Source organism: Vombatus ursinus, unplaced genomic scaffold (genome assembly GCF_900497805.2).
Source record: "Vombatus ursinus unplaced genomic scaffold, bare-nosed wombat genome assembly UNPS02014807.1, whole genome shotgun sequence".
Classification (NCBI taxonomy): domain Eukaryota; kingdom Metazoa; phylum Chordata; class Mammalia; order Diprotodontia; family Vombatidae; genus Vombatus; species Vombatus ursinus.
In genome coordinates, this window is record NW_020954585.1 from 36,025,693 (window position 1) to 36,048,240 (window position 22,548).

The window sequence follows — 22,548 nt, forward strand, 5'->3', positions numbered from 1 at the left end:
ACTGGTAATTTTTAATAGTGAGTGGGCGGCAGGGTGCACAGTGGGGAGGGCCTGCTTGGGCCCGGGGTCCTGAGGGTCGGTGTAGACCCGTAGACCCAGTCACAGGCCCCTGAGGCCACGCCACGGAAGCGCCGGGTTCTCTCCCCCAGGTAAATGCCCGTAACCAACGAGGCCTGCGGGTGCCCAGGTCTCAGGCCCAGTCAGGTGGGCAGCCAGGGGCCCTTCCGGGACTGCGGCGGGAGGCGAGACCGCGGTCCCGGGCCCCGGCTCTCCCGCCCTAGGGCTGAGGAGAGCGCAAGGTGAGGACCCCCACCCTGGGTCGGGTCCCTGCTACTTGTGGGATCAGAGGAAAAAAAAAAATGATCCGTCTTTCCCTCAAGACTGTCCCGGAAGGGAGGTTTAAAGACTCGGGTCCCCAGCCCTGCCTCGCTTTCCCGCACGGGGCTGGGGAAGGGCAGTGACCAGCAGCCACTTCTCCCTAGGCCACCAGAGGAGCCCAATATGGCCGGAGAGAAGGGGGGCAGGGGAGGCTGAGGACGTGCTAGCCTATCCGCGCAGGTGCACTGCGGGGGGGGGCAGTCGGAGCACCTCCGTCGCCGGGCCTCCGTCGCGGCTGCGCAGTGAGCGGGAGGCTCCCTTTTCCTCACCCGGGTGGGAACGCGCGCTGTCAATTTCTTTCCCACCACAACTTCATTTAGTAGATGCAGGCCCCGGGCCTCGGCCTCCTTCCTTTAGAGACGTCCTTCTTCGGGGCGGGGCAGGCCGGGGCGGAGGTGGGTGGGGTAGGGAGGTGATGAGGGTTTGTGTTCAGTGTCAGGTACACCCAAGGAGAAGAGCAGTGGGAGCCGTACAACTCCCGCATGGCTCCGGGTGTGCGTGATCAAGTACCAGGCCCTGGTGGTGGCCGACGATTCGGAAGTGCTGGGTCTGGGGAGGGGGGAGGGGCCTTCCCATGGCCACACCTGTCAATCATCCCTCTGCCCTTAGGAAGAAGTGAAGGTGGGCAGCTCTGAGGCCTGGTTCGTTGGGGCAACACCCCCTCCTCCAGGTGACAGGCAGCCCCCAGGAGGCCAACCCATCCAAGCAGACCTCGGTACTTTTTAGGGGACAATGTATGGGAAAATAGTAACTAAAAAAGAGCTCCGCCTAATCTTTCCCAGATTTGGGGTTTATTAGCATTAAATCTTTTTTAAAATGTAAATAGTCTTTGAATACCTAGACTGGAATACGCCCAAACTGAAGCAAAGGGAGTAAGGAGACTGTTTTTGTTTTGGGAGTTTTTTGACGTAAAGTTGTCTGGGGCTAGGAAAACTAGGATTTGGATGGGGGAAGAGATGGAAAAAGGGAAAGGGACCAAAACCTGAAGTATTTCTGATAATACTTGTACCTTCGAAAAGTGGAACCAACATCTACTTATGATTAGCCATACAAAATTACCAAAAAATTATTTTACAGAACTAGAAAAAATAATAAAATTCATCTGGAAGAACAAAAGGTCAAGAATATCAAGGGAATCAATAACAAAAAAAAAAAAATGTGAAAGAAGGTGGCCTTCCTGTACCAGATCTCAAACTGTATTACAAAGTAATAATCATCAAAACAATCTGGTACTGGCTAAGAAATAGATTAGTTAAACAATACACAGTAGTAAATGGCAATGATGGGACAAGAATTCACTTATTTGACAAAAACTGGGGAAACTTGAAAGCAGTTTGGCAGAAACTACATAAGTCAACATCTCACACCATATATCAAAATGGATACATGATTTAGACATAAAGGGTGATACCATAAGCAAATTAGGGGAGCACAGAATAGTTTACTTGTCAGATGTATGGATAAGGGAAGAATTTATGACCAAAGAAGAGATAGAGAGGATTATGCAATGTAAAATGGATAATTTTTATTACATTAAATTTAAAAGGTTTTGCACAAACAAAAGCAATGAAGTCAAGAATAGATGGAAAGCAGAAAACTAGGGGGAAATTTTACAGCAAATTTCTCTGATAAAGACTTTGTTTCTCAAATACATAGAGGACTGAGTCAAATTTATAAGAATACAAGACATTCCCCAATTGATAAATGGTCAAAGGACATGAACAGGAAGTTTCAGAGGAAGAAATAAAGTTTATCTATTGTTGTTCAGTCGTGTCTGACTCTTCATGACCCCCATTTGGGGTTTTCTTGGCAGAGATACTGAAATGGTTTGCTATTTCCTTCTCCAGCTCATTTTACAGATGAGGAAACTAAGACAGAGTTAAGCAGATTGGTTAATATGATAGAAAAGGAAAATGACAATGTTGGAGGGGACCTGGGAAAATTGGAACACTAATGCACTGTTGGAGGAGTTGTAAACTGATCCATCCATTTTGGAAAGCAATTTGAAAGTATGTCCAAAGGGCTATAAAACTTCATAGCCTTTGACCCAGCAATAACACTACTAAGTCAGTATCCCAAAGAGATTAAAGAAAAAAGGAAAAGGAAATATATGTACAAAAATATTTATAGTAGCTCTTTTTGTAGTGGCAAAAAATAGGAAATTGAGGAAAGGCGAGAAGGCAGAATATTTTAGGCAATAGGGAACAGCAAATAAAATGCATAGAAAGATGAAATGTCCTATGTGAGGAACAACTCCTAAGCCAGTGTAGCTGGAGCAGGTGTGAAGGGGAGTAAAGTTTATCAGGATTGGAAAGTTAGGAAGACCAGGCTCTGAAGGTCCATAGGAATAACTAAGGAGCAAATATATACAAGTAGTTCAAATAAATTAGTAAAAGGGCTTTCTTTAAGTGACTAGATGAAGGTATAGCAAAACAACCTTCCTAACCTTTCTTTTACCCTATCTAAACTTTTGCACTATGTATATATATATATATATATATATATTATATATATATATACACATATATATATAAACACTTTTAGTTCATCTGTTTGACCTTATTAGGAAAAGTCAATATCCATAAGCATCTCTTTCCTCAATAAGCCACAAACTGAGAAAGTTACTGGATTTAAAAAAATATATTTTTATGAGGGTGTTTCATTCGGAAAAGATTGCACTCCTCCAAAGAACTGCTATTTAAAATGGCCAACATTCTTCCAGAACAAATTATATTCATAAATGTCCTCACTCCCTTTCATCTAACTAATGATGGTAGGTACTTAAAAGTACAAAGGATAGAATGATTTTTAGTGTTTTATGTAAACTAAATATAACCAGTGATTTTAAACATTTTTTTAAAGGATCATGACCTTTGAGGTTCCTTCACACTAGATTATGTCATTCTGATTCTGTGATTTTTGTCACAACTTGGCTTCCCTGAAATTAACAACTATCAAGAAACTTTTGATTCAGTACTGCAAGCTTTCTCTGACTACTCTGACTATAACACATATTAAATACCACCCAATTTTCACAATAACTTCACATTTATATTTATGTCTAATGCCCCCTAATTCTAAGCTTCTTGAGAATAAGTATTTTCTGTATGTAAGAGTACATAAGCTGGAAAGGTTTGATTATAGGCAGCAGATTTTGTGTGAATACTGAAGTGCCACCAGTTGATTTTTTTGGAGCCACAGTAACTCATCAATACTTGCTATTAATGAAAGGAGGGCTTGTGATATAATTTGGTGGGAAAAGCACCCACAGTGATAAAATCACATATCTTTCAAGAACTAGAGTAAAACAGGCATAATCTATTCCCTAGTTTAAGGATTATTAGAGAATCAAATAAAATAATGCATGTAACTCACTCTGTAACCATAAAGCATTGTACACTATTACATTACTAATAAAACCCTATTAGGATGCCTTTGAATGTGGCTGACTAACATGGAGGCATGGGAAAAAGTTCCCTATTATGTAGAAGATGCACATTAACATATACTAGGATCCTCATATAAAACTGTGACTATGTATATCACCATAGCACTTATATGTAAACTAGGTCTATACCATGCTTCTTTGATTGCCGTAGAACGGAACAAGGGAATGAATAAACAAATGAAGCAATAGCAGTTAAAGAGAGGGGTGACCACCACATCTAGGTTATATTCAGGGTAATTATCCTTAAAATCCTTACACTTATACTTACACTACTTTAGGTAAAAAGAAGTTAATTGAGAATCCCCGGTTTAAGAAAAAGAAATGTAAATAATAAAATTCAAATTTAATAGGAGGAGCAGAATTAAAAGACAATATTGGTTTTTAAATCTAGTAGAGATTTTTTCTTAAGGGAGATCATACAAAACAACAAATAAAGACTAAGTTATGCCAAAATTTGGTTGGTACTTCATAACCAAAACAGTATCTGGAATGGTTTATTCATTAAAAGTCAAAAGAAATCTAAAAGTTATTGTTAAGGACAAACATTTATTGGATCCTTGGGAGAAAATTAGTTTACTATGCTTGGTTTTTGAGGTTTGTATGTACTTTCAAGATTGTGTTGGTTTTTTTTTTAATGAATTATTTTCTCTTTTTGGGGGGAGGTTAGCATTTGCTGATTTTTTTTTCTTCTTAAATTTTTTATTTTTTTAAGCATAGACTTTTATTCTTTTTTCCCCAATTTCAAATTCTTTTGCTCCCCCTCCCTTTTCCCCCACTGATTAAGAAGACAAGAAAAAGAAAACCCATTACAAATATGTAGACTTATGCAAAGTGAATTTCCACACTGGCTATGTTAAAAAAAAAAAAAAAGAATGAGAAAAAAAGTTAGCCTTTAATCTCATTCTGAGTCTGCCAGTTCTCTATAGGGAGATATATAGCATGTTTCCTTTGGAATTGTAGTGAGTAATTGCATTGATCAGAGTTACCTTAGTCTTTCAAAGTTGATTATCTTTTACAATATTGCTGTTACTGTACATTATTCTCCTGGTTCTGCTCACTTCACTTTGCATCAGTTCACATAGGTCTTCCCAGGTTTTTCTGAAACTATTCCCTTCATACTCCTTATAGCATGATAGTATTCCATTATATTCATATAACATAATTTATTCAGCCATTCCCCAATTGATAGGCATCCTCTCAGGGATTATTTTCCAAGAGCTTCTTATTTCAAAATTATTCTTTGTCTCAAATAAGGAATGTACCATTTGTCTCAATAAATATTGTCCCCACACTCCCCAACATACATTTAAACAAAATACATAACCTACCCCACTTCCGTCTTGACCCTTTTCCAAAGACTGGTGCTACTGAAACTTCATGTCCCAAAATCTATGTAATAGGAGGTGACAAAACATGAGTGTAAAAGTTATCTCCTAAATATCCTATCAGCAATTCTTTCTTATGCTTTTCCACCTCCTCCCTATCCCTCCTCCCTTATCAGCTAAATCTCTAGAAACAAAAAAGTCCTCAAGAAATAGTCCTGAAGTTGTTGTTTTTTTAAGGCAATACAAAGAAAAGCCAGTCCTTTAATATATTTTCTTTCTGTTTGAACAGTAATCTAAGTAGTGTTCAGTTCAAAAGCTGATATTCACATAACTATCACCTTTTTGAAGAAAAAAATGTATGTATATGTGGATGTATATATGTGTATATATGTCTGTCTATCTATCTTAAAACTAGGAGAGGTGATCTTGAAAGATCTTGAAAGATCTTGAAAGAACATAGGTTAAAACAATTCAGCTACTCATGGGCCTTCAGAAAAGCTAATACATCTATTAGCTGTTTTGCAGCTATAAGTTTTTTCTATATTTACAAAGTAAATCCTTGACATGAAAGTAATACCTTTTTTTGGGATGGGAGGCACACAACTAAAAACACTTGTTTTCTAAATACAATTAGGCTTTACTTCTTATATAATTACAAATAGCAGGAACCCAATACAATGACATTGTGCATATTTGGTTATATATGGAATATATTGACATAAAGCTTTATTTACAGTGCCATATGGTTTTCAGTTACATTTTGTTCTGGTATGAAGCAAACATATGAAACAGATGAAACTTAGTTTACTAGAAAGCGTACTAAGCTTGAAGTCAGAAAGTCCAAGATTCAAATCCCATCTCCTAGCATTCTGGACCTGTCACTGATAATTCTCTCTCCAAAGTTACAAGTGATCTCTTAATTGCTGTATCTAATAGCCTTTTCATAATTCTCATTCTTTTTTATCTCCTTGCAGCCTCTTCTCCCTCTATACTATTTCTGTTGGTGATCTCATCAGTTTCTATGGATTTACTTATTACCTATATGCAGATGATTCTCAGATCTATTTATCCAATCCTACTATCTCTCCTGACCTCCAGTCTTTAATCTCCAACAGGGAGGGAGACAGAAACAAGCACTTATTAACCACTTATTATGTGCCAAGCACAGTGCTAAGTGTTTTACAAATATTAAGTCATGTGATCCTCACAACAACCCTGAAAGGTAAGAGCTATTATTATTCCCATTTTACAGCTGAGGAAACTCAGGTGGTTAAGTGACTTGTCCAGATTCACAAAGCTAGTAAGTGTCTAAGGCCACATTTGAACTCAAGTCTTCCTGACTATAAGCCTAGTGCTCTATCTGCTGGGCCACTTGATTGCCTTCAGCTATTAAACATCTTGAACAGGATGTCCTATAGACCTCTTAAACTGAACATGCCCACACCTGAATTCCTCTCACTCTCTTTTCAGCTCTCTACAATCTAACTTCTGACCTCATCATTCAACCAAAACTGACTCTCCAAAGTTACTAACAATCTCCTTACTGCCAAATCTAATGGCCTTTTTCTAAATTCTTATCCTTTTAGACTTCTCTGTACCCTTTGACATTGTCAATCATTTTTCTTCCCTTACTCTTCTCTCTAGGTTTTTGCAACACCTCTCTCCTGTTTATCCTTCTACTTTCTGACTGCTCCTCAGTCTCCTTTGCTACATGATCATTCATATCATGCCTATAATCATAGTTAACCCCCAGAAAAGGTTCTGGGCTCTCTTTTTTTCTCCCTCTAAGCTATTTCATTTTGTGATCTCATCAGCTCCCATGGATTCAATTATCGTTTCTATGCTGATGATTGTCAAATCTACTTACTTACCCAGTCTTAACCTTTCTACTGACCTTTAGTGTCCCATTTCCAACAGCCTATTGGACTTCTTTTAAGGACACCACCATCCTCCCAGTTACTCAGGCTCACAACCTCGGTGCGATCCTTGACTCCATACTCTCTCATCCCATATACCCAATCTGTTGCCAAGTCTTGTTATTTCTGTTTTCACAGCTTGTCTTCTGTATGCCCCTTATTCTCTCCTCTGACACTACCAAACTTCAAATGGACAGAAATTGGAATAACTTTCCATCATCTACAACCAATCTGAATACAATAGCAGATAACAAGTCTTACTTTTATTGCACATTGATAGCCACATTCATTTATTACTGGTCCATGACCTTGGAAAAATCAAACAAAAAATGTGAAAGAATTTTCATTTTATATACAGAACTGAAAACCCCTGGTTGCCCCTCTTTTCCAAAATTTCAGCAATTTGAATGATCACTTAACTTTATATTAACCATTCAATGAATATGAAAATGGGAGGACTCATTAAGGTATCCATGATTTAACAACTCCTTACAGAGGCAATTTAGCATAATGGAAAAAAGAAATTGACTTAAGAGTTCAATTCTGGGTCCTACCACTCACCTAGGGTTACTTTGCTCTCAATAAGCCTCAACAATATATCAGTGATTTAACAAAATCATAATATTCCATTGCATTCACCTACCATAGTTTGTTTAGTCATTCCCACATCAAGGGACATCTGTTTCTAGTTTCTCAATACTAAAAAAAAAAGTGCTGATATAGATATTTTGCTGTATATGGAGCTTTTCTCTTTTTGACTTCCTTAGAATATATGCCTCTTAGTAACATCTTTGCAGAAAATGTAGACCTTTTAGTCACTTTCTTAGAGTAATTCAAGACTGTTGTCCAAAATAGTCTTTCTAACACAATATAATGGCATACATGTGAAAAGAAATGCTATAAAAAGTTACACCCATATTTCTAATTTATAGAAATTAAAGGAGGCAACTAGGTGGCACAGTCAATGAGCACCAGCCATGGAGTCAAGAGGACCTGACTTCAAATCCATTCTCAGACATTTACTAGCTGTGTGACCCTGAGCAAGTCATTTAACCCAGATTCCCTCAAAAAAAAAAAAAGATAACTAAAGGATCAAATGAGAATGTCAATCAACAAGTACTTATTAATTGCCTATTATGTACCAGGAACTATGCTAGGCACTATATATAAAAATCCAATGAATGAAATAATACTTATTTGTAAGAATAATTCTAATGGAGAAACATTCTAATGGGGAAAATAGCAAATACATATCCAAGCATATAAAGAGAATAAATATGAAGTATATAAATATAAATATATATAAGTATATAAATATAAAGTAGTTTGAGAGGGATGGTACTGACACTGAAAGGGCTTTATGTAGAAGAGGATAGAGGTACCTGAGCTCTATCTTGCTGCAAGAGAGGGATTATGTGAGGTACAGGTGAGAAAAGAGTATATTCAAAGGATGGCCAGTGCAAATAACAGAGATGGGAGATGAAATGTCTTGGCTGAGGAATAGAGAAAAGGTTACTTTGGTTAGATCATAGAATGTGGAAGGGGGAGTAATATTCAATATGGCTGGAATGATAGGTTGGGACCAGGTTATGAAAGGCTTTAAAAGCTAAATAAAGTTTTTATTTATCCTTCAGACAACAGGAATCCACTAGCATTCACTGAGTAGGGGAGTGACATAATCAGATCTGTGCTTATGGAAAATCACTTAGGCAAAAGTGTGTGAGAGATGGACTTGAGTGGTAAGAGATATGGCAGGGAGATGATCAGAAAGCTGTTGCAATAATCCAGATGAGAGGTGATGAACCTGAACTAAGGTTGTAGCTGTGTGAGTAGAGAGAAGGGGTCAAATTTGAGAGATCTTGTGGAAGTAGAAATGGCAAATTTTGACTACTAATTGGCTATGTGGGATGAGTGAGAGTAAGGAATGAAGGATAATGCTGATTACAAACCTAGAAGACTGGAAGTATAATGAAAGACTTTATAAATATTTAATAGATTCAGGATCTCATCAAAAGTATGCACTTTTGTAGATTATAACTCATCTTGTGGGATTTTTGTCCACATCCTTCCATCAACCTAATGCACTGGGAGCCTTCTTTCTATAGGTCTTTTAGTATTTTATGGATACTAGTACAACCCTCAGGCTGTCCATCCTATTACCCTCTCTCACTACATGACAAACCCATTTACTTTTCCAAGTATACCTTATGCTACTTGTACTATTCAAATCATCATTTGTAATATGCTATTGAACACTAAGGGAAGTTAGATGGTACAATGGATAGAGCACGGGGCTTGTAGTCAGGGAACACCTGAGTTCAAATCCAGCCTGAGACACTAGTTGTGTGGTAAATCACTTAATCCTGTTTGCCTCAGTTTCCTCATCTGTAAAATGAGACGGAGGAGGAAATGGCAGACCACTCTAATATCTTTGCCAAGAAAACCCCAGTAAGGGGTCATGAAGAGTCACATATGTCTGGAACAACTCAGCAAAAAACAAAATGGCACACCAAAATCCAGTATGTTTTTCCAACTGCTTTTTGAGTCACCTAGAATTTTGATTCTTCTATGCAGCACCTGTGGGAGGATGCTAGTTTAAATTATGGGCTCTGAGGGCAATCATTGTCTGTAGGATCACTGAAAATCCATTGCTATAAGTTTCAGGACAAAAAATAAGCCCACAGAAATCATCAGCATTTCTGTCAACAAAATCCAGCAAGAACAAATAGGAAAAGAAATTTCATTTTAAAAAACCACAAATAGCATAAAAGAGAAAAAAAAAAGAACAAAAGAGCCTTCCTGCCAAGATGCACACAAGAATTGTTTTGGACAAAGGATTGTGACTTTTTTCCTGGATTTCCCATCAGGATTTATTCTGGTTCATTTTCTAGATGAAGAAGTTTGGAGAAGTTTATGGTAGGGAGCTCACCACACTGCTTCCTTTTACTCTGTCATCATAGCTCCTTCCCTTCTAAAGTCTCTCTAAGTTTATTTTTGAAATGTTGTTGTGATTGTATAAATTGTTCACTGGCTGTGCCCACTTCATTCTGCCATCAATTCATACAGGCTTTCCCAGTCTTCTCTGAAAATATCCATTCTAGCATTTTTTTATGGCACAATAATATTTCATTACATTCATATACCACAATTTGGTCATTTGTGAAGGTATTCCCCTTCCTACCCCCACCCCCAGTTTCCAATTTTTGGCTACCATGAAAAAAGTAGTATAGTAGTATAAATGTTTTTGTACAGAGAGTTTCTTTTCATCTTTCTTTGATTTCTTTGGTAGTATAGGTCTAGTAGTAGTATAATTAGGTCAGAAGACATGCAGAGTTTGGTACATTTCTGGGAATATCTCCAAATTGCTTTTAGAATGACTACATCAATTCACAGCTCCAACAACAATGCACCAGTGTACTTTCAAAATTTGTCATTTGTCTCCATTGTTATCTTTACAAGTCTGATAGGTGTGAGGTGGAACACCAAAGCTGCTTTTCTCTAATTATTGTTGCATTTCTCTAATTATTAAGTTATTTAGAGCATTTTTATATGATTGCTGATAGCTTGGATTTCTTCCTTTGAAAATTACCTCTTCATATCATTTGACTTTATCATATGGAGAATAGATCTTATTCTTATAAATTTGAATTGTTGTAAGTTTTTCACTTTTTATACGAACAATTTGGCTTCCCTTTATCTTTTTAATTCGGTTAGCTATTTTATTATTTTTTAAAAGCAGCTCCTTGTTTTATCAATTCAATGGTCTTTTGCTATCAATTTTATTAATCTTTTCTTTAATTTGCAAAGTTCTACTTTGTCATTTTGTTGGGGATTTCTGATTTGTTGTTGATCAAATTTTTTTCATCACATGCCCAGTTCTTTTTCTCTTTTGTTGATGAAAGTATTTAGAAAGAGATTTTCCCCCTCAAAACTGCTTTAACTGAATATCATAAGTTTTGGTAAATTGTCTCATCATTTTCTTTGATGAAATTTGCTAAAGTTTCTCTGATTTATTCTTTGACCCACCAATTCTTTAGAATGATGTTATTGGGGCAGCTAGGTGGCACAGTGGATAGAGGACTGGCCCTGAAGTCAGGAAGACTTGAGTTCAAATCCGGCCTCAGACCAAACACTTGACACTTACTAGCTGTGTGACCCTGGGCAAGTCACTTAACCCCAATTGCCTAAAAAAAAAAAAAATTAGAATGAAGTTATTTAGACTCCAATTACCTTTAAATTCTTGCTATAAAAGCCCTTTACTAAATAAATTTTATTGAATTATGATCAGTAAATAATGTATTTAGTATTTAGCTCAGTGCCTGTCACATGGCAGGTGCTTAATAAATGTTTACTGATTGTCTACTGTGTGTCAGGCACTGCATTAATCACTGTTTTTTAAACAGATGATTTCATTTGATCCTCACAACAACCCTGTGAGGTAGGTTCTATTATTATTATCCCGAGTTTACTATTGAGGAAACTGGGGAAAATAAGAGGTGAAGTGATTTGCCCAGGGTTCTGTCCTGTCTTCTCTTCTCTCTCTTACTTCACTTGGTAATCTCATCAGCTCCGATGGTTTTAATTACTATCTCTGTGCTGATGATTCTCAAATCTAACTATCCTGCCTCAAACTCTCTGCTGACTTTCAGTCTTCCATCTCCAACTGCCTTTCAGACATCTTGAACTGGATGTCCAACGGACATCTTAAACTTAATATACCCAAAACAGAACTCATTATCCTTCTCCTTAAACCCTGTCCCCATCTTCCTACATTCCCTATTACTGTAGAGGACAACAATATCCTTCTAGTCCCTCAGGCTTGCAACCTAGGAGTCATCCTAGATTCCTCACTATCTCTCATCCCCCCACATCCAATCTGTTGCCAAGACCTGTTTATTTCATCTTTGCAAATACAAAATCCTCTCTTTGGCATTTAAAGCCCTTCATAACCTAGCATCCTCCTAACTTTCCAGTCTCTTTATACTTTACTCCCCAACATGTACTTTTTAATCCAGAGACACTGGCTTCCTGGCTGTTCCAAAAACAGGACACTCCATCTTTCAGCTTTGGGCATTCTCTCTATCTGTCCTCCATACCTAGAATGCTCTCCCTCCCCAGCTCCAACTACTGACCTTCCTGGCTTCCTATAAATCCCAGCTAAAATCTCATCTTCTATAGGAAATCTTCTCCAACCCCTCTTAATTCCAGCGCCTTCCCTCTGTTAATTCTTTCCTATGTATCCTGTATACAGTTCATTTGTATGTTATCTTCCCAACTAGATTATAAGTTCCTTGAGGGCAATGACTGTCTTTTGCCTATTTTTGTATCTTCAGTGCTTAATACAGTGCCTGGAACATAGGCACTTAATAAACATTTATTGATTTTTCTTGTTTTACATTTTGGTTGAGACATTTATTCTCTAACACATGGTCAATTTTTGTAAAGATGCTAATGTATACTTGAGAAGTATGTAGATTCCTTAGTTTTCCCATTCAGCAATTACCAGAGGTCTATTATCTATAACTTTCCTAAAAGTTACAAATCTTTAACTTATTTCTTGTTTATCTTTTGGTTATATTTGTCCAAATCAGAATGGAGTACATAAAGGTCCTCAACTATTATAGTTTAGATGTTATATTATTAGGTGCATCTATATTAAGTACTAATATTGATTATGGTACCTTGAAGCACAATATAATTTTCCTACTTAATAGTTTTTATCTTCTGTATATTTACCACAGCCTTACCTGAAATCATAACTGCTGCCCCTGCTTTTTTAGGCTCATCTGAAGACTAATAGATTTTGCTTCAACCCTTCCTTTTAACTCTATATGAATCTTTGTTCACACACCCACACACACCCACACACACCCACACACACATTTGAAATCCTCTTAAATCCTTAAAGGTTTATTATACTTAGCTTTGCCAGATAGGTTATCCTTTATTGTAAACCTTTACCTCTTACTTTTTGGAAGCCCCTTGGATTTCCCCATCAGTATTTGGTCTGGTACATTTTCTAGATCTGTTTGGAGGACTATTTGTAGAAGGGAAGAGGTTAACTACACACTTTCACCTACTTAGTCTTCTATCTTGGCTCCTTTGATATTTATTACATTGTTATTATTATTTTAGGCAATCTGGGTTAAGTGACTTGCCTAGGGTCAGTCACACAGCTAGTAAGTGTCTGAGGCCAGATTTAGATTTAGGTCCTCCTGACTCCAGGGCTGGTGCTCTATCCACTGTACCCTAGTTGCCACCATATTATATTTCTTAAGTTTTTTCTTCATTTTTTAAAGTTTTGTTTTGATATTTCTTGTACGGTTGAGTCATTGTTTTCTGTCCAGCTCATTCTAATTTTCAGGGCATTCAGTTTTTGAGTGATGTTTTTCCCCACCTGTTCTAAGACATAAATTTTCCTTGTCATTCTTTCCTCTCTAGTTTTTCCATTCTATATCTCATTTCACTTTTTCCATGTACTCCTGTAGTCTCTGTGGCCAGAGGACTTTTTTTCTCTGAGGTTTTACGTGGACTTGTTATGAGGTCACAGTTCTCTTCAGAGGCTACTCCCTGGGCCTCTCTCAATCCAAGAAGTATTTCCTCATGGTGTTTGGAATTTTCCTTGGTTTGATCATTTGGAGGCCTGCACTTGGGTGCAACTGATTGGCGTGGGCGGGACCTGCTGACCCTCAATATTGTGGGTCAGACTAAGCCCCTCTCCTTCAAGGTCTCTGCAGCTGTTTGGATGCTGGGCTGGTTGGGAGAAGTGGTACTCTTCCTCTAGTCATATGGCTCTGGGACCTCTCCCTGCTGTAAGCTTCCTTGTGTTGCTGAGCTCAGTGGCTTACTTCTATGCTACACTCTCACCATAGGCTTCAGGGATTGGTTGGGCTGGATTTTGCCAGGGTCTTTCTCCCACAGCTTGGCATAGGCCACTGGTACCATGTTAGACCCTAACTAGAATGCTCCAAGGCTGCTCTCTTTGCCAGGCTAGAGCTGAGTTTGAGCTCTGTTGGGACTGGGCTGGCCTTAGCCTCTGCTTCCAGAAGTGCTGAAATGCCCCCACCCCCCTAGAATATCCTGAGGCTGCTCTCATGCTCAGGCATGGAGCTACAGGTTTGGGAAAGTCTCAGGCTGCCTGACTTGCGCAGGGAGTGCCACAAGTCAGACCTGCCCAGAACTCCCCAAAGTTGATCTCCTGTAGCCCTGGCCTCCTCTTAAAAGTCTAGGGCATGGCAAGGCTTGAATGTTGCAGAGTTCGGGCAGGGAGTACTGAAACTGCCCAAAGATTCTGCGGACAGCTTCCTTGCCTTCAATTTGCTACTGGCCTGCCTCTTCAGTTTGTCTGCTGCAGTATCTATGTAGGACTCCAGGGGTCCCTCTGTGGATCCCAGGGTTGGTCAGGGGAGTCTAGAGGTGATTTTTTTTTCCTATTACTCATTAGAGTAGTTCATCTCTAAGCCCCAGGGAATGTCTGTAGGGAATCTGGTATCCTCTGCATTCTAGCATGACATCTTCCCACAATCTCCTAGATCAGCACCCTTCAAACTACACCACATGAGCCCCTATGATTGAAATTGTCTATTTTGTCCTTTATAATGTCCTCTTTCATGTGCCTGCTTAGAAATTCTTTCCCTAACTTACAAAAGAACTTTCTATCAATCAACAAACTTTAAGTTCCTACTATGTGACATATCCTTTAGAAACTACTTTGAACTTATTGTGTATACAAGTTACAGGCAAATAACATGAATTTTTATCCCAAGAGTCCTCCTTTGTCCATCATCCCTTTACATATGTTGTTTCCCTCTACTATTAGAATGTAAGTTCCTTTAGGACAAGGACCGACTTTACTTTTGTATTTGTATCCCCAGAGTCTCACAAATAGTAAGCTTTTTCGATAAATATAATAAATAGTAATAATAATAACATGGGAATATTAGTATAATAATATTATAGTGTTAGTATAATATTAATATAATAATAGTAATAATAAAGAGTAATAAATGCTTTATCATTCATTCATTCATGGCTGATTCATGAATTTAGTCAATCTAATCAATAGCTAGCCACCTTAATTCTATGAAGCTTGAAGATTTTTCCACACCTTGTAAAGGGTTAACAAAACTGCTGTCTAATTCCATCAAGCTTGAAGAAAATTTCTTTACTCTTCACTTTCTGGAATTACATCAAGTAGGCTGGAGGGAAATCAACTGACTGAAGTTCCCTCATCAATTTCACCCTCTCACCCCACCTAGTTTCTTTCAGCCATAAGCTCAAACACTATCACCTTCCCCTATGTGAGAACTTTCCTGATCCCTTCAGATCCTACAGCCGTACTCCCCAAATTTACTTTTATCTCTTTTGTAAATATGCTTTTTCCCTTGGCTAGATTATAAACTCTTTGAAGGCAGGGATTGTGTTTGATGCCTCTCTGTGTATCCTCAGCACTTACTGTAGTGCCTGGAGTATAGTAGGTACTTAAATGCCTGTTGCTAGAATGATGGAAAGTTATTTCTTTCACAGGTTAGCTACATAAAGAATTTGTGAACAGGCACAGGATAAAGGAAATTATGAAGTACAAAAGAGATAATTTCAATTATGCAAAACTAAATAGCTTTTGCATAAATGAAATCAATGAAGCTCACATTAAAAGAAAATATATGGATTTTGACAAATCTTTGCCTTCATTAATCCAAATCTAAAAGACTAAGAGACATTCCTCAATTGAAAGTTTTCAAAAGAAAAAAATGTAAACTATCACCAATCGTCTCAAAAATTGTTTTTAATCACTAATGAAGCAAATTTAAACAACTTTGAAGTCTCACGTCACACTCAAATTCACTATTAGAGGGAATATAGAAAGACTTTCATTGACAGAAGAGCTACTAATTGGTCTAACCATTCTGAAAAACAATTTGGAATCATGTAAAAAAAGTTCATTAAAATTTTCATACCCTCTGACCTAGAAATCCCACTAATAGATTAATACTATAAGGAGGTTAAAAATAGCAAGAAAATACTTATACGTACAAAAATATTAATAGTTGTACTATTTGTAGTAACAAAATATGTTTGCAAATGATTGGAATATAGCCAATGATTAAAAAATAGCCAAATAAGTTACAAATGTGAATGTAACAGAATGTCATTGTACCTTTAAGGATGAACAAATATGATGAATTCAGAGAAACATAGGAAGGCTAAAATGAAGTGATTCACAAGAAAGAAAAATAGAGAAAGCAAAATAGACATAGTTACATTTATTTTCTACCTTATAACATATTTTTTAATTTACTCTATATATACTAATGTATGTACATATTATCTTCCATGCTAGAATATAAATTCCTTGAGAATAAGGATTGTTTCACTTTTTGTTTCTATATCTCCAGCATCTCTCTCAGTGGCTGACACATGATAAATACTTGTTGACTGATTAACTAGAACAGTGCAAATAGAGACAATATCAAAAGCAACAAAATCCAGTGAAAAATAATGGATAACATTAGTTTCAAAAAGATTAAAAGTTAACTACACATTCTTTTCTAGTAACAAATTTTCAGAGTGGCATAACTTTTGCTTAATTATTTTAAGGATGCACTTTGTGGTGAAGCAAAATTGGAAAGTATCTGTTGTTTACATGAAGGTTTTAAAAAGTTAAATATTCTGTGAGCTTTTTTAACTACCACGTCTCACTGTTGATGTATTAAATTTGCAGTCAGTGAAGTCCTCATATTAATTTTTTAATCCCAAATTACATACAACAACATATTTTTCACCATCCTCTATGTTCATAAATTGCACTGAAGTCACCAAGTATAAAGATGTGGTGGAAGCAGTATACTAATACCTAATCCTAATGTAATCCTAATGGTTTTTCCTTAGAAGGTATGGAAACCATTCTCAAGGCATAACTGACTCAGGTAACTAAATGTCAGCATTGCTGATATCACTTCCCAGTCAGATGAGCAGAAAGTAGGCAAAAGGTGCCTTGGGACTGGCAAGGTGACTATGGGCACACTCAGAGGCATGGGAACTTTGATCACCCAGGTCAGCTCGAAGTGCTCTTGATGTGTATTCCTTCCTTTGCTCTGGCTGGGTTAAACCTTTTGCTGATTGTTGAATGACCTACAAGTGTCTTGTTTTGTACAGGTATTAGACTTGAAGTACCCAGTGACTGGCCTGAGTCAGGCCCAACTCAGAACACTCCCTTTGTAAAAGACATTCCTTGCCGCCTCCAGGCTTCAAAATAAAACCAACTCTTGTATTTGCTTCTGAGATAAGAACCTATGGATCCCTTTGCTGCAGCTACTTTATGTTTTATGTGAAAATCTGCTTTCTGATTTATAGACGAGGGAACAAAATTCCAGGGTGACCTCTGCAAAGTCAAACAGGTAGTAAGCAGCAATGCTAAATGACCTGAGATCATTTAGGTCCTTCAACAGTTTTTCAAATCATTGGTCATTGCACAAAGATCTAGTTCAAGTATTTACCTCAAATTACTTGCAGATGGTCTAAAAACTAACTCTAGGCCCCCACTCCTTTTTCTCCCACTCAGCAGGCATTCCTGAAGGAAAAAGAAAGGGAACCCACTTGGAACTGAAGGCCATTTTGTTCTGTTTTGTTTTGTTTTGTTTTCCACTTCATGGACTATAATGGTCAAAGAATTCATCAGCTCATAATGGCCAGCTTACCGGATGACTTTGCAGATAAAAATACTTTACCTATCACCAAAGCATTTTCCTTATAATCATCCTGTATACCAGAAGATAAAATTAAATATTAAAATTTCAGTGTGAGCATTTACACCTCAGAAATCAACAACACTTGTTTAAAGTTTTGGTTTATTGTTTTGTTGATGGTCTGGATTTAAGGAAGTGATGGAGAAAATACTAATCATACAGATTAAATTAAAAAATATGCTGTGTACATTTTTGTGGAGAGCTGATTGTAAAATATTTACCACACACCCCTGGTATACCACAAGTAGTATAAATGTTGCTTTGTAAGGAAGGTAGTATATGTGATATTAAGCTCATTTAAAGGTGAATAAACTGAGTTTCAGAAAGGGTAGAATGACTTGCACATAGCTAGTAAGTCTGAGCTGGAACATCTAATTATATAGTGGAAAGAGCCCTGGATTCCGAATCAAAACAGCTAGGGATAAGCCACTACTCTGCCCATTACTAGCCTAAACAAGTCATTTTAATGTCTCCATTTCCTTTCAAAAATCATAAAATTTCTACCATCTACCACATGAAGTTGTTGAGAAGATCAAATTATATAAGGTATATGAAATTTTGTAAATTTAAAATATTGATAGCAACAGAAACCAGGAAATAGCTTGTTGAGTAGCACATTCAATGCTTCAATCATCTAGTTACTTTACCTATGCTAATCTTTGCAACCAAAATGGATATAATAAAATCCATGTTACTGTTCATGTATTCACTCACAGAAGAGTCCCTTAAGCTTTGCCTTAGAGACTATTTATTCTTTGTTTAATCCAATTCTCACAAAAATGGATATGAATTCCAAGCTCATACCCAGATTAAAAACATAATATTAGTAATTTCTTCAGCCACCCATGCTGATGGTGTGCATGGTGAAGCAGTGTGCATTGAAAAGTGAGAAACTTCTCACTTCCACAAGAGAATCTCTGGGATATAACAGAAAAACTGTGAAAGTCAGAGAAGCACTAAATAAACACAGCAGTCTAGGCCCTGCCCTACATACCTCTAAGATGTTCAGGGAAATAGGAACTTGTTGGGAGGGTTCCCACAGGGATACAGGTTTTGTACAGGAAAAGAAATTGAGTTGGCTAGAAAAACTTGCTAAGAACAATATAAGGCAAGGCTCTGAAAGGGGTGGGGAATGTGCTAGCCTAGGCCTCATGGTCTTTGATGCCAATTTAGGACAACAGGTAAAACCAGAAACTTCACAAAATTGGAAGAACAAGTAGCCAACTAATTTGATTTGGGAAAACTAACCAGAACATGTACTGTCTTCAGGATTGTATTTAGTTGAACACCATGATTTACAAAGGGCATTGATAAATGAAACTCGTCCAGAAAGGGTCAACAAGAATGATGAAAGTCCTAAAGATCATATTAAGATCAGTTAAAGGAATTAAGGTTTTTTAGCTTGAAGAAGAGATGATTCAGGGAGAAACATGATATTTTTCTTTAAGACTTTGAAATACTACTGTATGGAATAGTAAATTGTACTTGTTCTACTTGGTCTGAGAGATCAAAATAAGGGACAATGGGTGAGGATTTAAAAAAAAGAAGATTTGGGCTTGATATCTGGAAAAATTTCAGGGCAGCTAGGTGGCACAGTGGATAGAGCACCAGCCCTGAAGTCAGGAGGACGTGAGTTCAAATCTGACCTCAGACTAAACACTTGACCCTTACTAGCTGTGTGACCCTGGGCAAGTAACTTAACCCCAACTGCCTAAAAAAAAAAATTCTAGATAGTCATCCAAAAGTAGAATAGATTGCCATGGTAGGCAGTGGATTACCTCTCACTAGAGGTCTTAAAGCAAAAGAACCAGATGACCACTTGGGTATATTGTAGAAGGGATTCTTTTTAAGGTAGGCCTCTGAGGTCCCTTCAAAGACCAAAATTCTGTAAATAGTAAAAATAAATCCCCCCAAATTTCAGCACTTAGATCTTTGTTGATGCTCCCCTGTCAGAGAGAAAGAGACAGACAGATAGACAGCAGGGTGAGGATCAAAGGTAAGAGAGTACTTACTGGGGCCCAAGCAATGAAAACCAATAAGAAAGTGGAAGAGGTGGTATCCTAGTCACAGAAACACATCCCAAAGCCTAAAGATGGAAGTATTTAAGTGAAAGATAGGGGAGACTCTTTCTTATTCAGGGAACACGAACTTCCAGGAGCCCACAGCCATTGAGATCAAGAATGAAAAGAGGCAACTGTAAAGTCCTTGCAGGATGGCCTGAAACCTAGAAGAGACATCCTTGTGGGGTGAAAGTAGACTAAAAAAAAATTCTTTTCATCGCTAATTCTTTTCAGAGCTAAATCTGGGGAGCCTAAGTTTTGAGGGCTGACACCTAGAATGTCTTTGCCTAATTGAACAAATTTCTCAGCTAGCAAACTTCCTGCTTGACTCAACAACTAGCTCAGAGAGAATTAAGGGGCTAGCTCTAGAGACAAGATCTGAAAGAAAGATGGCAACAAGGAAAATTCTAAGAAAAATTAGGCCTCGTTGCCTGTAAACCTTATTTACAAAGAAGATCAGTTAGCTTTAAAGACTTATAAAAGTTTTTTTTCAAGTCATTATATTTTTGTTTCCCTCTAACCATTAGCAGATTTTTAAAGGAGATTCTGTGCTGATGTCAAGGCAGCAGAGAAAGGGAAAGTGTGAGATCCCTTTATCTGGCAAGGAATTCAGGTTAGGAGGATGGCAAGTAGCTGTGATTAAAGAATAGGGGAAGGATTGGGATTCATAAGCAATAATTACTTGTGTCCAGGCAAGACAAGAGTACATAAAGACACTGCAACTTTAAAAAATTAAGTGAATTAAAATAAAATTTGTTTTTATAACTCTTTGAAATAATGGAATATTGCAAAAATAGTACTGGAAATTGTGACTGTCATTTCCATTTTACCAGTTGGGGAGGGGGGGAGGAAGCTACACAAACAAAAGAAAGCCAAATAAATAGTATTGAATAATTAAAATTAATTTAGTGACTTGAGCACTTTATTATCTGATCACAACACCATAAGGCAAGTGCTACAGGTATTCTTAGCCCATTTTATAGAGAGGAAAACTGAGGCTAGGAGCAATTAAATGATTTGACCAGGAAGATCACTTGCTAGCAAGTGTCTGAGGCACTCACTGCCAGTTCTCTAACCACTACACCATAGCTACCTATAAAATGACTTGAGAAAAGCCCATTCAGTCTTTTCTGACAGAAAATACTGCTTTGCTATGAAGTTTAAATATGCCACTCAGAAAAACAATCTTAAACACATATGATAGGGTAAAAAAAAATTTTTTCCACTCTTTGAAAAGAATCTTCAAGTTACTCTGTCCTTTCAGGGAAAAAAAAAAAATCAGCCGTATTCTTCTTGTGCATACATTGTTCCCTAGTAATAAGTCCAACACTTCATGAGACATATGAACTCTTTGAGGCCACCAGGGAATTATTTATTAAAATGACACATGCTAAAAGGTACCCTAGTGGCTTAGGAATTAATTCCCCTCAGGACCTGACTAATTTATTACCCAGAGAGTCCCACATAAAGTAGGTGAATCAGGGTTAATGAATATTTTAAATACCTTGAGGTATTATTCTGTTTCCAAACAAAGAGTACATATGAACCTTTTTGGATGTGGGGTATGCTTACATTAAAAGGTTCTGTGAAAGAAATATTTAGCCTCTAGCACAGGTACAGATGGTAGCATTTATGGTTTAATTGAAAGGTGACATTTTTAATTAAAGGACAAAGATGTCACTTATAATATCCTATTTCTGAGACTTTTTAGACAATTACCCAGACCTTTGAATTGGACACATCCAAGCAATTGTTTGAATGAGTCACACCAAATCTGGTTTTTCATCTTTTGTAGCATGAGTATTACTCTTAAATAGCTACATGATAGAAAAAGCATGGCCCAGTTTCTCTACTTCCCTCCCTCTATTGTGTGGTCCAACATGGTTCCATCCAGGGGAATTCTGTTTAATGTTTAACAACCAGAGGATTTCTGACCGAGGTGTAAATGCTCACATGAAGATTCAACAGTCACCTTTCACTAACCCTACCAGCAGGCTTCAGTAGACAGACACTAGAAGCAAGTCTCAGAGTGAGAGGAGCTGAGTGGAATCTCAGCTTACGTAGGCATTACCCTTTAAAGGAAGTGCAAGTCTCTGAAATTTAAGTTTCCTCATGGATTGTTGTTGTTCAGTCCTTTTTCAGTCACATCCAATTCTTTGTGACCCCATTTGGGAGAGATACTGGAGTGGTTTGTCATTTCCTTCTCCAGCTCATTTTACAGATGAGAAACCTGAGGCAAACAGGGCGAAGTGACTTGCCCGGGATTACACAGGATTACAAGTATCGGAGGCCGGATTTGAACTCGAGAATATGAGGCTTCCTGATTTCAGGCCTGGCACTCTGCCACCTAGCTACCATTCCTCATCAATAGGATAGGGATAATACTCATACTACCTGTCTCACAAGATTGTTGTGAGGAAAGTGCTTTGCAAACCTTTTAAGTTCTGTATAAATGTGAGCTATTTGTTGTCATTATAGCTTCACTGCATGCAGAGCTCTTTTAGCTCACCCATATCAACCCTATCCCATTGCTATCCTGAGTCAGTAATATTGTCATTCCCTATCATGCTAACCACTTTTGGTTTTTTGGTCTTTTTTTGGTTTTTCAAGCAGAGGCTGTTGAGAAGAGAATGTTTTTTAAATGTGAGCATGGGTACCAAAGAGTACAACAGGCCC

At 37.6% G+C, this 22,548-nt stretch overlaps 1 protein-coding gene across 12 annotated transcripts in view; it reads right to left on the bottom strand.

Moving 5' to 3' along the window:
• The window catches only part of SEMA4D (semaphorin 4D), a 178,783-nt gene that overhangs the window by 137,423 nt on the left and 18,812 nt on the right, over positions 1-22,548 (bottom strand). Inside the window, exon 2 of one of the 12 annotated variants that reach the window (XM_027874607.1) lies at positions 5,155-5,215. The exons of the other annotated variants lie outside the window; for them this stretch is intronic. The gene's annotated coding sequence lies outside the window, so the exon portion shown is untranslated. The remainder of the gene's footprint in view (positions 1-5,154; positions 5,216-22,548) is intronic. 12 annotated transcript variants of the gene reach the window in all.